This window comes from Heterodontus francisci, chromosome 14 (assembly GCF_036365525.1).
Source record: "Heterodontus francisci isolate sHetFra1 chromosome 14, sHetFra1.hap1, whole genome shotgun sequence".
Lineage (NCBI taxonomy): Eukaryota > Metazoa > Chordata > Chondrichthyes > Heterodontiformes > Heterodontidae > Heterodontus > Heterodontus francisci.
In genome coordinates, this window is record NC_090384.1 from 94,789,884 (window position 1) to 94,803,341 (window position 13,458).

At 43.4% G+C, this 13,458-nt stretch overlaps 1 protein-coding gene across 11 annotated transcripts in view; it reads right to left on the reverse strand.

The window, feature by feature from the left end:
• Nucleotides 1-13,458, reverse strand: part of shank2b (SH3 and multiple ankyrin repeat domains 2b) — a 1,108,014-nt gene that overhangs the window by 752,336 nt on the left and 342,220 nt on the right. The window lies entirely within an intron of this gene.

Consider the following 13,458-nt stretch of genomic DNA (forward strand, 5'->3'; position numbering starts at 1 on the left):
ACTTGAGTCAGTAGTCTGGTTTATCTTACAGGAAGGTGAATGTACAAAGTAACAAGATTCAATCAGTACAACTTATCTTTGCATTATGGTGCAAAATGGAGACACACCACACTTTCCTAAATCAGTGTGTCTTCTTTAATTCCCTCATTTATTCATTCGCAGGATGTGGGTGTAACTGGCAAGGCTGGCATTTATTGCCCACCTCCAGTCGCCCTTGAGAATGTGAGCCTTCTTCTTGAACTGTTGCAGCCCATGTGGTGACGGTACTCTTGCAAAGTCCATCGGAGTTTCCAATCTAACTTGATGTAAACAGGAGATCTTCTACTTCTCCTCCAGCATTTGAACAAAGAACAAAGAACAGTACAGCACAGGAACAGGCCATTCGGCCCTCCAAGCCTGCGCCGATCTTGATGCCTGCCTAAACTAACACCTTCTGCACTTCCGGGGCCCATATCCCTCTATCCCCTTCCCATTCATATATTTGTCAAGATGTCTCTTAAACGTCGCTATCGTATCTGCTTCCACCACCTCCCCTGGCAGCAAGTTCCAGGCACTCACCACCCTCTGTGTAAAAAACTTGCCTTGCACATCCCCTCTAAACTTTGCCCCTCGCATCTTAAACCTATGTCCCCTAGTAACTGACTCTTCCACCCTGGGAAAAAGCTTCTGACTATCCATTCTGTCCATGCCGCTCATAACTTTGTAAACCTCTATCATGTCGCCCCTCCACCTCCGTCGTTCCAGTGAAAACAATCCGAGTTTTTCCAACCTCTCCTCATAGCTAATGCCCTCCAGACCAGGCAACATTCTGGTAAACCTCCTCTGTACCCTATCCAAAGCCTCCACGTCCTTCTGGTAGTGTGGCGATCAGAATTGCACACAATATTCTAAGTGTGGCCGAACTAAGGTTCTGTACAGCTGCAACATGACTTGCCAATTTTTATACTCTATGCCCCGACCGATGAAGACAAGCATGCCGTATGCCTTCTTGACTACCTTATCCACCTGCGTTGCCACTTTCAGTGACCTGTGGATCTGTACGCCCAGATCTCACTGCCTGTCAATACTCCTAAGGGTTCTGCCATTTACTGTATACCTCCCACCTGCACTAGACCTTCCAAAATGCTTTGTCTTCATGAAGACTCTTACAGCTTCCATTTGACGAAGCTGACTGTCCTTGTTATTTCCAAAGCCTGTCTTTCTGTATGACTGTGACATTCTTCTTTACTAGCTCTTCACAAACAGTCATTAAAGGATTTTCAAAGGGAGGTGAGAGTGACTGCCCTTGACACCAAGGCAGCATTTGACCGAGTGTGGCATCAAGGAGCCCTCTTAAAATTGAAGTAATAGGAGTCAGGAGGATAACTCTCCACTGGTTTGAGTCATACCTAGCACAAAGGAAGATGGTTGTGGTTGTTGGACGTCAATCATCTCAGACCCAGGACATCACTGTAGGAGTTCCTCAGGGCAGTGTTCTAGGCTCAATGTTCTAGGACCCTCCATCATAAGGTCAGAGGTGGAAGCAGCGGCAGACCTGTGAGGAACCTACCATGGAGAGAATAAAGCGAGACCCTGGCTTGGGCTTCACTTAACTGGAGGGAGCTGGGAGAGGCGTTGGCAGTGGTCTGTGTCCGGGGGCACGCCAGAGTTTGTAAAACAAAATCAAACCATGATATCACAGGAAAGTCATGAGTTAATTGCTGACGAGTACTGCAGCTTAGGGACTGAGTCTAAACAACTGGGAGTGTAAAAATGTTAAAAATATTAAATATTAATAACAAGTAACAAGTGAGTAGCTGGTGAGTCTTTTTTTAAGTAAGGTTTATTACTATTGGTTATGTTATTCTTACTATTGGAAAGGTTTATTACTATTGGTAAGGTTACTATTATGATTGGCAAAGTTATTATTACTATTGGTAAAGTTTATCACTATTATTATTAGCAGGGTTTATTAGTAGCAGGGTTATTTGTAGTCCCAAAGTTCATTATCTAATACATAGAGAAATGGCAGGGCTGCTCCATCCTCTGGAGTGCACATCCTGTGCTATATGGGAACTCTAGGACACTTCCCATGTCCTGGATAACCATCTGTGCAGGTAAATGTCATCAGTTGCAGCAGCTCGAGCTCCGGGTTTCAGGACTTGAGCAGCAGCTGGCGTAACTGCAGTGCAGCCGTGAGGTTGAAAGCTTTGTGCCTAGCATGTTTATAGACATGGTCACCCCGCAGCTTAAGGGAATGCAGGGAGGAAGGCAATGGGTGATCGCCAGGCAGCCAAGAAGCAACAGGCAGGTCGTGCAGGAGTCCCCCGAGTGAATCTCATTCTCCAACAGATATTCAGTTCTGAATACTGAGGAAAGTGATGGTTCATCTGAGGAGTGCAGCCAGAGCCAAGACCAAAATCACCATGACTGGCTCAGCTGCACAGGGGGGCACAAAGAAGACTGGAAGAGAGGCAGTGACAGGAGATTTGATAGTTTGGGGAGCAGACAGGCATTTCTGTGGCCAGAGACGTGAATCCAGGATGCGTGTTGCCTCCCTGGTGCCAGGGTCAAGGATGCCACTGAACAGCTGCAAAGCACTCTGAGAGGGAAGGCTGAACAGCCAGCAGTCGTGGTCCACATTGGTACCAATGACATAGGTTGGAAGAGGGATGTCATCCTGCAGAAAGAGTTTAGTGAGCTAGCTAAGAAATTACCAAGCAGGACCTTAAAAGTAGTAATCTCCAGATTAGTCCTAGTACCACGCGCAAGTGAGTATAGAAATAGGAGGACAGAGCAGACGAATGTGTGGCTGGAAAGATGGTGCAGGAGGGAGAGCTTTAGATTCCTGGGGCACTGGGCCCAGTCTGGAGAAGATGGGACCTGCACAGGCCAGATGGGTGGCACCTGAACAGAACTGGGACAAATTTCCTTATGGGGTGATTTGCTAGTGCTATTGGGGAAGATTTAAACTAACTTGGCAGGGGTGTGGGAACCAGGAGATAGTACAAGTAGGAACAGCAAGGTGCACAGAGAACTGGGAGAGACAGATAACACTAGAGTGAGAAATAGTAAAGTATTTGGTGGGGTCAGAGCGAGAGTGTCAGAAAGTACTGGAGACGGGAATAGTTCTGTATTAGATGGGAGTGAACTGAGAAGGACTATGAGGAATGCAAAGACAGGATTACAATGCATCAAGTGTGGTGAATTGTGAAAAGTGTGTCCTATTTTCTATTTTTCTATAGGATATGGGGTGAAAGCTGGAACAGGCTACTGAGTTGGATGATCAGCCATGATCATAATGAATGGCGGAGCAAGCTCAAAGGGCCAAATGGCCTACTCCTGCTCCTATTTTTTTTCTCTGTTTCTGTGTGAATATGGTTGGTGAGTTACAAGCACAAATAGCAGTATGGGAATATGATGTAGCAATAATAACAGAAACGTGGCTTAAAAATGGCGAGGACTGGGCACTTAATATACAAGAATATAAAGTGTTCAGAAAAGATAGAGAAGGGAAAAAGGGAGGTGGGATGGAAATCGGAAATAAAAATCCACAAATGCTGGAAACACTCAGCAAGTCTGGCTGCATATGTGGGAAGAGAAACAGAGTTAAGGTTTCTGATGAAAGGTCACAGACCTGAAACATTAACTCTGTTTCTCTCTTCACAGATGCTGCCAAACCTGCTGAGTATTTCTAGCATTTCCTGCTTTTTTCCCAAGCCTCCTTCTGCCTACTGCATGTGGCAGAATGCCCATTTTGCCATCCCGTAAACAAGGTTACGCGTCTTCAGCACTTTCTCAAATGCTCCATTTTAAGCCTTCACACTGGAAGTGGTAGGTTTCAACCTTTACAAAGGTTATAATTGGGAGATTGAAGAAAAACAGCTGAGTGAAATAGGAAGGACAGCCAACACAATGTGAAGGCTCCAAATGGAGCAGTTGAGAAAATGGCAGAAGACGCTGAACCAAACCCTTGTTTACGGGATGGCAAAATGGGCATTCTGCCACGTGCAGTAGGCAGGAGGCGGCTTGGGAAAAAAGCAGGAAATGCTGGAAATACTCAGCAGGTTTGGCAGCATCTGTGGAGAGAGAAACAGAGTTAATGTTTCAGGTCTGTGAGCTTTCATCAAAAACCTTCACTCTGTTTCTCTTCCCACAGATGCGGCCAGACTTGCTGAGTGTTTCCAGCGTTTGCGGTTTTTTATTTCCGATTTCCAGCATCTGCAGTATTTTACTTTTGTTTTGTGTTTGTGTTGCAGAAGGAGGCTTGCCCTGATTAACACTCCAGGCTACTTTCCGTGATGGACAACTGCATGACAGAAGGTATCAGATGAACTAAAGGCTATCTACAGTACTGCAATACCTGGCAGCAGACACAGAAGAAGGTGGTGTGCTTTATGTGTTCTGGCAGGGTAAGGTTAACCAACAGTGCCCTGTACCAGGTAGATGGCACCTGCCGTGGACTGCAGCCTTCCAACCCACATCATGTTTACTGCTTGCCCATGGCAAGCCTTCATACAACCCATTGCATCGCATGCACAGTCCTATCTCAGCAGGGCACACCATTAACACATGGCAACGATCAGTGGGCACCTGTACTTTGGGAAATGCACCAATGTATCAGGGGCAATAGTTGAAGCGGCAAAGATAGAAAAGAATCGATACTGTTCTTCGAAACAGCTGGTGCAGTGTTGAAGGGCTGAATGGCCTCTTACGATGCTGTACTATTCTATTCTATTTATGATAAACACAAATGAAGAAGAGGAAGGTACAGGGTTATTAGGAGACTTGACTATTCCAACACACTCCCTGGCTGGTGTGTCATATTCTACCCACAGTAATCTTGAAGTCATACAAAACTCTGCTTTCCTTTCTCATACAAACATACGAATTAGGAACAGGAGTAGGCCACTCGGCCCTTTGAGCCTGCTCCGCTATTCAATAAGTTCATGGCTGAACTGATTATTCCACATTTCCACCTACCCCCAATGACCTTCCACCCCCTTGCTTATCAAGACTCTATCTACCTCTGCCTTAAAAATATTCAAAGACTTTGCTTCCACTGCCTTTTGAGGAAGAGAATTCCAAAGACTCACAAGCCTCACAGAAAAAACTTCTCATCTCTGTCTTAAATGGGCGACCCCTTATTTTTAAACAGTGACTCCTAGTTCAAGATTCTCCCACAAGGGGAAACATCCTTTTCCCATCCACCCTGTCAAGACCCCTCAAGATCTTATATGTTTCAATCAAGTTGCCTCTTACTCTTCTAAATTCCAGCAGATACAAGCCTAGCCTGTCCAATCTTTCCTCGTAAGACAGCCTGCTATTCTAGCTATGAGTCTGGTAAACCTTCTCTGTACTGTCTCCAACGCATTTACATCGTTCCATTAATAAGGAGACCAGTACTATACATAGTACTCCAGATGTGGTCTCACCAATGCCCTGTATAACTGAAGCATAACCTCCCTACTTTTGTATTCAATTCCCCTCACAATAAATGATAATATTCTATTAGCTTTCCTAATTACGTGCTATACCCGCATACTAACCTTTTGTGACTCATGCACTTGGACACCCAGATCCCTCTGCATCTCAGAGCTCTGCAATCTCTCACCATTTAGATAATATGCTTCTTTTTTATTCTTCCTGCCAAAGTGGACAATTTTACTTTTTTCCATATTATACTCCTTTTGCCAGGTCTTTGCCCACTCACTTCTATATCCCTTTGTAGCCCCCTTATGTTCCCTTCACAAGTTACTTTCCTACCTATCTTTGTGTCATCAGAATTTAGCAACCATACCTTCGGTCCCTTCATTTGAGTCATTTATATAAATTGTAAAAAGTTGTGACCCCAGCACAGATTCCTGTGGCACACCACTCGTTACATCTTGCCAACCAGAAAATGACCCATTTATGCCTGCTCTCTGTTTCCTGTTAGCTAATCAATATTCTATCCTTGCCAATATGTTACCCCCTACACCACGAGCTTTTATTTTCTGCAATTACCTTTGATGTGGCACCTTATCAAATGCCTTCTGGAAATCTAAGTACAATACATCCACCGGTTCCTCTTCGCACCAAGTCCCAAACATCCATCATGCCTGTAATTGCCAACCTCTACTGACTCCTGGCTAAGCAACACTTTGATTTTAAAATTCTCATCTGTGTTTTCATATCCCTCCATGGCCTCATCCCTCCCTATCTCTGTAATCTCCTCCACAACCCTCTAAAATATCTGCGCTCCTCTAATTCTGCCCTCTTGAGCATCCCAGATTTTAATTAGTCCACCATTAACACCTACAGCTGCCTGTGCCCTAAGCTCTGGAATTCCATCCCTAAACCTCTCTGCCTCTATTTCTCTTTCCTCCGTTAAGACACTCCTTAAAACCTATCTCTTTGAGAAGCTTTTGGTCATCTGCCTGTTGTGTGATTCAAGCACAGTTGTCACAGACACATGAAGTGCCATATTCAGTCTATTCGGTGCACCTGAAGAAATCATTTCTGACAATGGGCCGCAGTATAGGGGAAAACCTTTCAGGGATATGTGTGCCAAATGGGGTGTAAACCATGTGACATCCTCACTGCATTACCCTAGATCTAATGGTCTCGCCGAGCAGAGGGTCCACACAGTCAAAGCACTTATCCTAAAGTGTAGGGCAACAAAACAAGATCTTCTTGTCACCATGCTCCACCTCAGAGCTACACCTATGGATATGGGCTTATCGTCATCAGCAGAGATCATGTTTGGCAGACAAGTGCGGACGACTCTGCCAAGCCATCATCTGTCCAAATTCTCTAAGGAGCAGGAGACACTGCCTGAAAAACAAGGGAGAATGAAGATGGTGCATGACCAACATGCAGGGGTGGAACTACCTTAGATACACGTAGGACAAAAGGTCAGGGCCATACACCCCACAATGAAAACACGATTACCCACAGAGGTGTCTGGACTGTGTGGTGCACCTAGATCCTACGAAATTACAACATCTAGCAGAGTGGTGTAAAAAAGGAACCGAAGCCAACAGAGAGAAGTGCAGTACTCCAGAACAACAGGATGGCAGCCAACACATTGACAACACGCCTGCAAACCCAGGACAGCCAAGGGTGAAATCCATATCCCCAGAAGGTTATACCATAACCAGATCTGGAAGAGTTGTCAAACCACCAAACTGATATATGGACTCCTGAGCCGCTACATTTGTAGATTTCACAATCTCTATTCGTGTGTGAATAATTCTGATGTTATCTAATTTTATGTAGATTTACTATTGACATATGAGACTTATCTTTGGAAAGAATGGGGATGTTGTGTGATTGCCTTGAAGACTGATGTCCCTTTAAGATCTTAGTATGTTAATGAGCTATGTGCCAGGATGCAGTCACCAGATGGACTCTGTAACTGTAACACCAAGAGGCAAGTCATGTAAATAGTTAGCTCCGCACTGTATATATTTGCTAGCTGTTAATAAACCTGTTTGAGATCTTCATTCAACTGAACTCCACGCATCTCATTTATGTTGCATCAGACAACATAAAAAGGTTCTCGTTACACTGCCCTAATATTGCCTTATGATGCTTGTGTCAAATATTGCTCTATAACACTCCTGTGGACATAGATTGCATTAAAGGCGCGAAATAAATACAAGCTTTTGTTGAGAGTAGGTTGGAGTATGACTTTTTGGTTGACCCTAGGAAGTCTCAACATGGCACTGATCGCCTGGATAGTTTGTTTCTGTGCAGTTAATTTCTGTGGTGGAATGGTTTTGCATGAATTGAATACATTATGTAAGAAGTTCCAGGGAAATGTCTTTCCATTGGCATTAGCACTTTCCGTTGCAAGTCACTATAATTTCTGTAAAAACTGAGCTAAGTATGATTGTTTTCAATTGCTTTTCTATTTTTTAAGCACGTTATGTAAACATGAAAAATTACAGTAATACTTTCCTTTATGCTTAAAATAAGAATGAGGCTAGGATTTCCACACATTGCCTATGAATGAGTGGTAAAAGATAGTCTGAAAGAGAGAGAGAGTGTGTGTGTTTGTGTATGTGTAGCAAACAGATATAGTCACAAAGATTATAGGTTGTGCTGTTAGTTCATAACCTTGTCTTCACACTGCTTTGACTTCATTCATAAGACGTACTTGGACCAAGTGATGATCATGAGAAAACGTTAGGTAGAGCAAGATGAAACAAACATGTGGCTTTGATATGCAGGATTTCTGTTTAGCATATCTTCTCCAACAAGTAACAGATATTTTTGGCATGAACTGCTGTGTTTTAACAGAAACATCAGAAGCTCTGCTTCGAGATCTTTGCCTTGTCGCCTTTCATTTGCAACAAAATTAGGGGAAATAGGTGGAATAGTAGAATTAACACAGTGCTGCACATGTCTTGTTCCCCAAAGACTTAAATTCAAAAGGAATGATGCAGTGTATGGAACAAAGGCTACTTTAATTGTGACAAGAAGCTTTTTAAAAAAATCATTTGGAAGGGTATTTAACAGCAGCAAGAACGCTAAAGCTAGCAAAAGCATATGTGAGCAAGCAGCCTCTGCCTAATTAAATCCAACCACCCACAAATATACTAAAATAGTACTCTGCCTACACAAAACTGATGAAACATGGTGTGAAAAAGCAAACAAAGGACAGCCAATGTGCAGATAGAGCGTTTCACTGTTACATATATACCTGGGCAGAGCATTCTTCTGTTAAAGCTCTGAATTCAGGGTTTACAGCACTTCCGTCAACTCAAACCAACCCTTCAGAAATATATATTGTCAGTGGTACTAAGCTTCACTTAGAACTGATACAGGTTCCAAGCAAATTAATGTACAGTTGAATTCTGAACCATTACAATAACCAGTCTATCAAGTTATTAGTGAAAGTTGTATCCTACAGAATCAATACATTTACAGGATTGCATAGGGATCAAAATAATCAATTTTGAATGTTGTGCCTGCTTCAATTTAGTCATTTCTATAAAGTGTAGTGATGGTTATGTGAAATTGTACCAGTCCTGATAACTATAGGTCCACCAGCTAAGATCAATAACAAATAACAAACAGATTGCATCTGCTCTAAGGTGTAGGTGGGATGAGTAAAATTACATTTTTACCTGACCAATCTCCTTGAGTTCTTTGAGGAGATTACCAATGGACAGTGTCATAGAAACATAGAAAATAGGAGAAGGAGTAGGCCATTCAGCCCTTCAAGCCTGCTCCCCCATTCATTATGATCATGGCTGATCATCCAACTCAGTAGCCTGTTCCCGCTTTTGCCCCATACCCTTTGATCCCTCTCGCCCCACGAGCTATATCTAACTCCTTCTTGAAAACATACAATGTTTTGGCCTCAACTGCTTTCTGTGGTAGCGAATTCCACAGGCTCACCACTCTCTGGGTGAAGAAATTTCTCCTCATCTCAGTCCTGAAAGGTTTACCCCGTATCCTTAGACTATGACCCCTGGTTCTGGACTCACCCACCATCGGGAACATCCTTCCTGCATCTACCCTGTCAAGTCTTGTCAGAATTTTATAGGTTTCTATGAGATCCCCCCTCGCTCTTCTGAACTCCAGCGAATATAATCCTAACCGACTCAATCTCTCCTCATACGTCAGTCCTGCCATCCCAGGAATCAGTCTGGTAAATCTTCGCTGCACTTCCTCTATAGCAAGAACATCCTTCCTCAGATAAGGAGACCAATATTCCAGATGTGGCCTCACCAAGGCCCTGTATAATTGCAGAAAAACATCCCTGCTCCTGTACTTAAATCCTCTCCCTATGAAGGACAACATACCATTTGCCTTTTTTACCGCCTGTTGGACCTGCATGCTTACCTTCAGCGACTGGTGTATGAAAACACCCAGGTCTCGCTGCATATTCCCCTCTCTCAGTTTATAGCCGTTTAGATAATAATCTGCCTTCCTGTTTTTGTTACCACAGTGGATAACCTCACATTTATCCACATTATACTGCATCTGCTATGCATTAGCCCACTCACTTAATTTGTCCAAATCACCCTGAAGCCTCTCTGCATCCTCTTCACAACTCACCCTCCCACCCAGTTTTGTGCTTTCTGCAAATTTGGAGATATTACATTTAGTTCCCTCATCTAAATCATTAATATATATTGTGAATAGCTGGGGCCTAGCACCGATCCCTGCGGTACCCCACTTGTCACTGCCTGCCATTCGGAAAAAGACCCATTTATCCCTACTCTTTGTTTCCTGTCCGCCAACCAATATTCTATCCATCGCAAGACACTACCCCCAATCCCATGCACTTTAATTTTACATGCTAATCTCTTATGTGGGACTTTGTCGAAAGCCTTCTGAAAGTCCAAATAAACCACATCCACTGGCTCCCCCTCATCAACTCTACTAGTTACATCCTCGAAGAATTCTCGTAGATTTGCCAAGCATGATTTCCCTTTCGTAAATCCATGCTGATTCTGACCGATTCTACCACTGTTCTCCAAGTGCTCTGCTATGAAATCTTTGATAACGGACTCTGGAATTTTCCCCACTACCGAAGTCAGGCTGACTGGTCTATAACTTCTTGCGTTCTCTCGACCTCCCTTTTTAAATAGTATGGCTATATCAGCTACCCTAAAATCTGTAGGAACTGTTCCAGAGTCGATGGAATCTTGGATGTCACTTCCCTTCCTATGGCTTATTTAGTGTTTCAGAATGTTTTTAATGCAGCTCCACATGAAAGACTTTTAATTAAACTGAAAGTCAATAGGATCAATGGTAAAGTACGGTAATGGCTAAGAAAATGGTAAGATTGTTGGGAGATCTCAAGTCCTGCTGGAAGATCTTGACTCCTGTAGGGAGATCATAACTCCTTCTGGGAGGAGCCCTGCTAGGAGAGCTTGAGTTCTGGTGGGAGTTCTCAAATCCTGCTGGGATATCTTGAGTCCTGCTGGGAGATGGTGAGTCCTGCTATGAGGAACCCTGCAGGGAGATTGAGATTCCTGCTGGGAGATATCGAGTCCTGCTGGGAGATTTTGAGTCCTGCTGGGGTCATTGTTTGGATCCCTGTTGTTTCTAAATGATTTGAGTGACCTGGATAATGAATCCAGTTATAAGCTGATCAAACTTGTTGCTGACATTCAAATAGGAAGAGGCAGATGAAATAGGGAAAGGATTTATATCAGTTATATGCAACTCGGCACAAATGCTAATTGGAATTAAACATTGATAAAGGTAAGGTATTGCATATCGATAAGAGAATGAGTAATAAATGTACAATGAATGGAACCGAGTTAGCAAAGGGGCTTTAGAAAGGGACCTGTGAATTATCAGCAGATGTAGTCACTCTGAAGGGCAAATTGCAGCCCTTCAGAAAATAACTAATTCAATAAAGGGTTTGAGAGAAGTCAACATGAAAGGCATAACAAAAATACAAGAACTGTTATTTTTCAGTCAATATAGCAAAGGCAGCTCTGTGGAGATAGGGGGTTGGAGACAAAAGGGAGTGGGGGGGAAATGCGCGGGGGGGGGGGGGGTGAAATTGGGGGGAGCCATGTCAGGACAGCTCCCCAATGCATTCCCACCTCTGGAGGACTTTTCCAGGGAAGGACTGGGAACTGGGTTGGTTCCCTGCTCCTCGGAGTGCAATTAAGGATCCACTTAGGGGCCATTTTGCAATGGCGTCAGTATTTTCCTGTTGTCAGTGGCCCCCCGCTGTGTGCAGAGGCCACTTTATTTGAGCACTTCTATGCAAGCAACCAAGGGCGTCTTTATGTTGAGACACCATCGCACTTGCCTCCCCAACCCCCACCCTCCTGGTGGGGCTGCCAACCTGACATGGCTGTGAGCCCTCTGATTGGGCCTGTAGCCTTGGGGGCCTGTCAGTATCACTAATAGGACGGGGAGTGTGGAGGCAGCCAATTGAGGCCACCTCCTAGAAGGTTGTCCCAGTGGGCATGTTAATGACATGGACAGGCTTGGGACACCATATGAGCCCGAAGTTGGGCTTCCAATGCCCACTGGAAAATCCAGCCCAATGTAATTCTACCATATGGAATGGCGAGATATTTACCAGAAGCTGTTCTGCAGAAGCCTACAGAAGTTATGCTAAAACTTTACAATCAGACGTCACATCATTTTGGTTACCATTCCACAAAAAGGTTTACTTGCATCTAAAAACATCCACAAAAGCACCAAGACTGCTCCTAGCTGCGAATGAAAGATGGAAAGAAGTGGCCTGAAATTCTGTTAGTCAGCAGGACTGTCTTAAAATCTACCCTAGTTTCTTTAAATGTTGAAAAGAAAGAAGATTGAACAGCATGAACTGTAAGAGGACAGGAGGCTGCAGGCACTGCAATCATGTGGCCTGAAGGACATTGATTGAACACAGAACAGAATAATCAGCCAAAGAGTGGATAGGGTTGGATGACCAGTGGAGGAGATCATTGATATGAAGAGAGAAAAGAGTGAGAGAGAATCCCTGAGTTAATGGGAAAAGAGTCAAAGAAGGAACCTTCAAATATAGCACAATCACTCAAGAGGAAACCAGATTGCCATGAAAGACATATGATGGCAACTCATCTTACGAAGTGCACAATGCCAGAGCCTGTCAGGACCTTGAAGATGTCCAAGGCAATGATAGATGAGTCACCAATTGTTCAATAACAGAGTTCCAGCAACACAGAAAGGAGGTAACTTCATTAACAGAAAAGGAGTTTGAGGAGTAAGAGAGGAAACATGTACAATTGGGGCACATTCCATAAATGAATCAGAGGGTGAGCTAGTATTAGGAAACAACAAATGAACGACAATGAAGCTGATTTTGTGCTATAATCCTGCACAGTTACAGATAAGTTGTTTTCAGTTTAATCTAGCCTTTTTAAAAATTAATCATGCCAAGAAAATCTATTTAAATACTTTACTGTAAGTGGCTGTTACAATTGCAAGTGTGCTGTACACATCTTCGGTTTCAAAGGCATCAGTTGCTCCTTTAAACAGTCTAAGCACTTTACTCTTATGGGACTTGACTAACTCTGTCCTATATCCATAACTCAGGAATGTAACCATAGCATCTCTCTGAGAAATGGCCTAGATACTTGCGCCTTTGTATCTCTCCAAAGACAAACTCAGTGAACATTTGTGAGATACATACAGAACATCAGTTATGATTGTTCTTGACCACTTTAACTATTAGCCTGCTTCTAGCTATCCTGTCCCACGCTTAGATAATTTTAAACAGGTCTATCATATCACTCCGTAATCTGCATTACATCAACAAAACAAGACCCAATTGTTTAAAGCTTTCTTTCTATCTGTGTTTCCTCAAACGATCAGCTTTTCCCATCCTAATGAGTCTGTGCTGTACCTTCTCTAAAGCCTCGATATCATTCCCACAGTGTACAGCCCATACCAATCGAACTGAGAGCTTTTTAATTTTCTGTATAGTTTCATAATTACCTCATGCTTTTTATCTTCTATAACTCAAAATAAAATCTAGAATTCCTT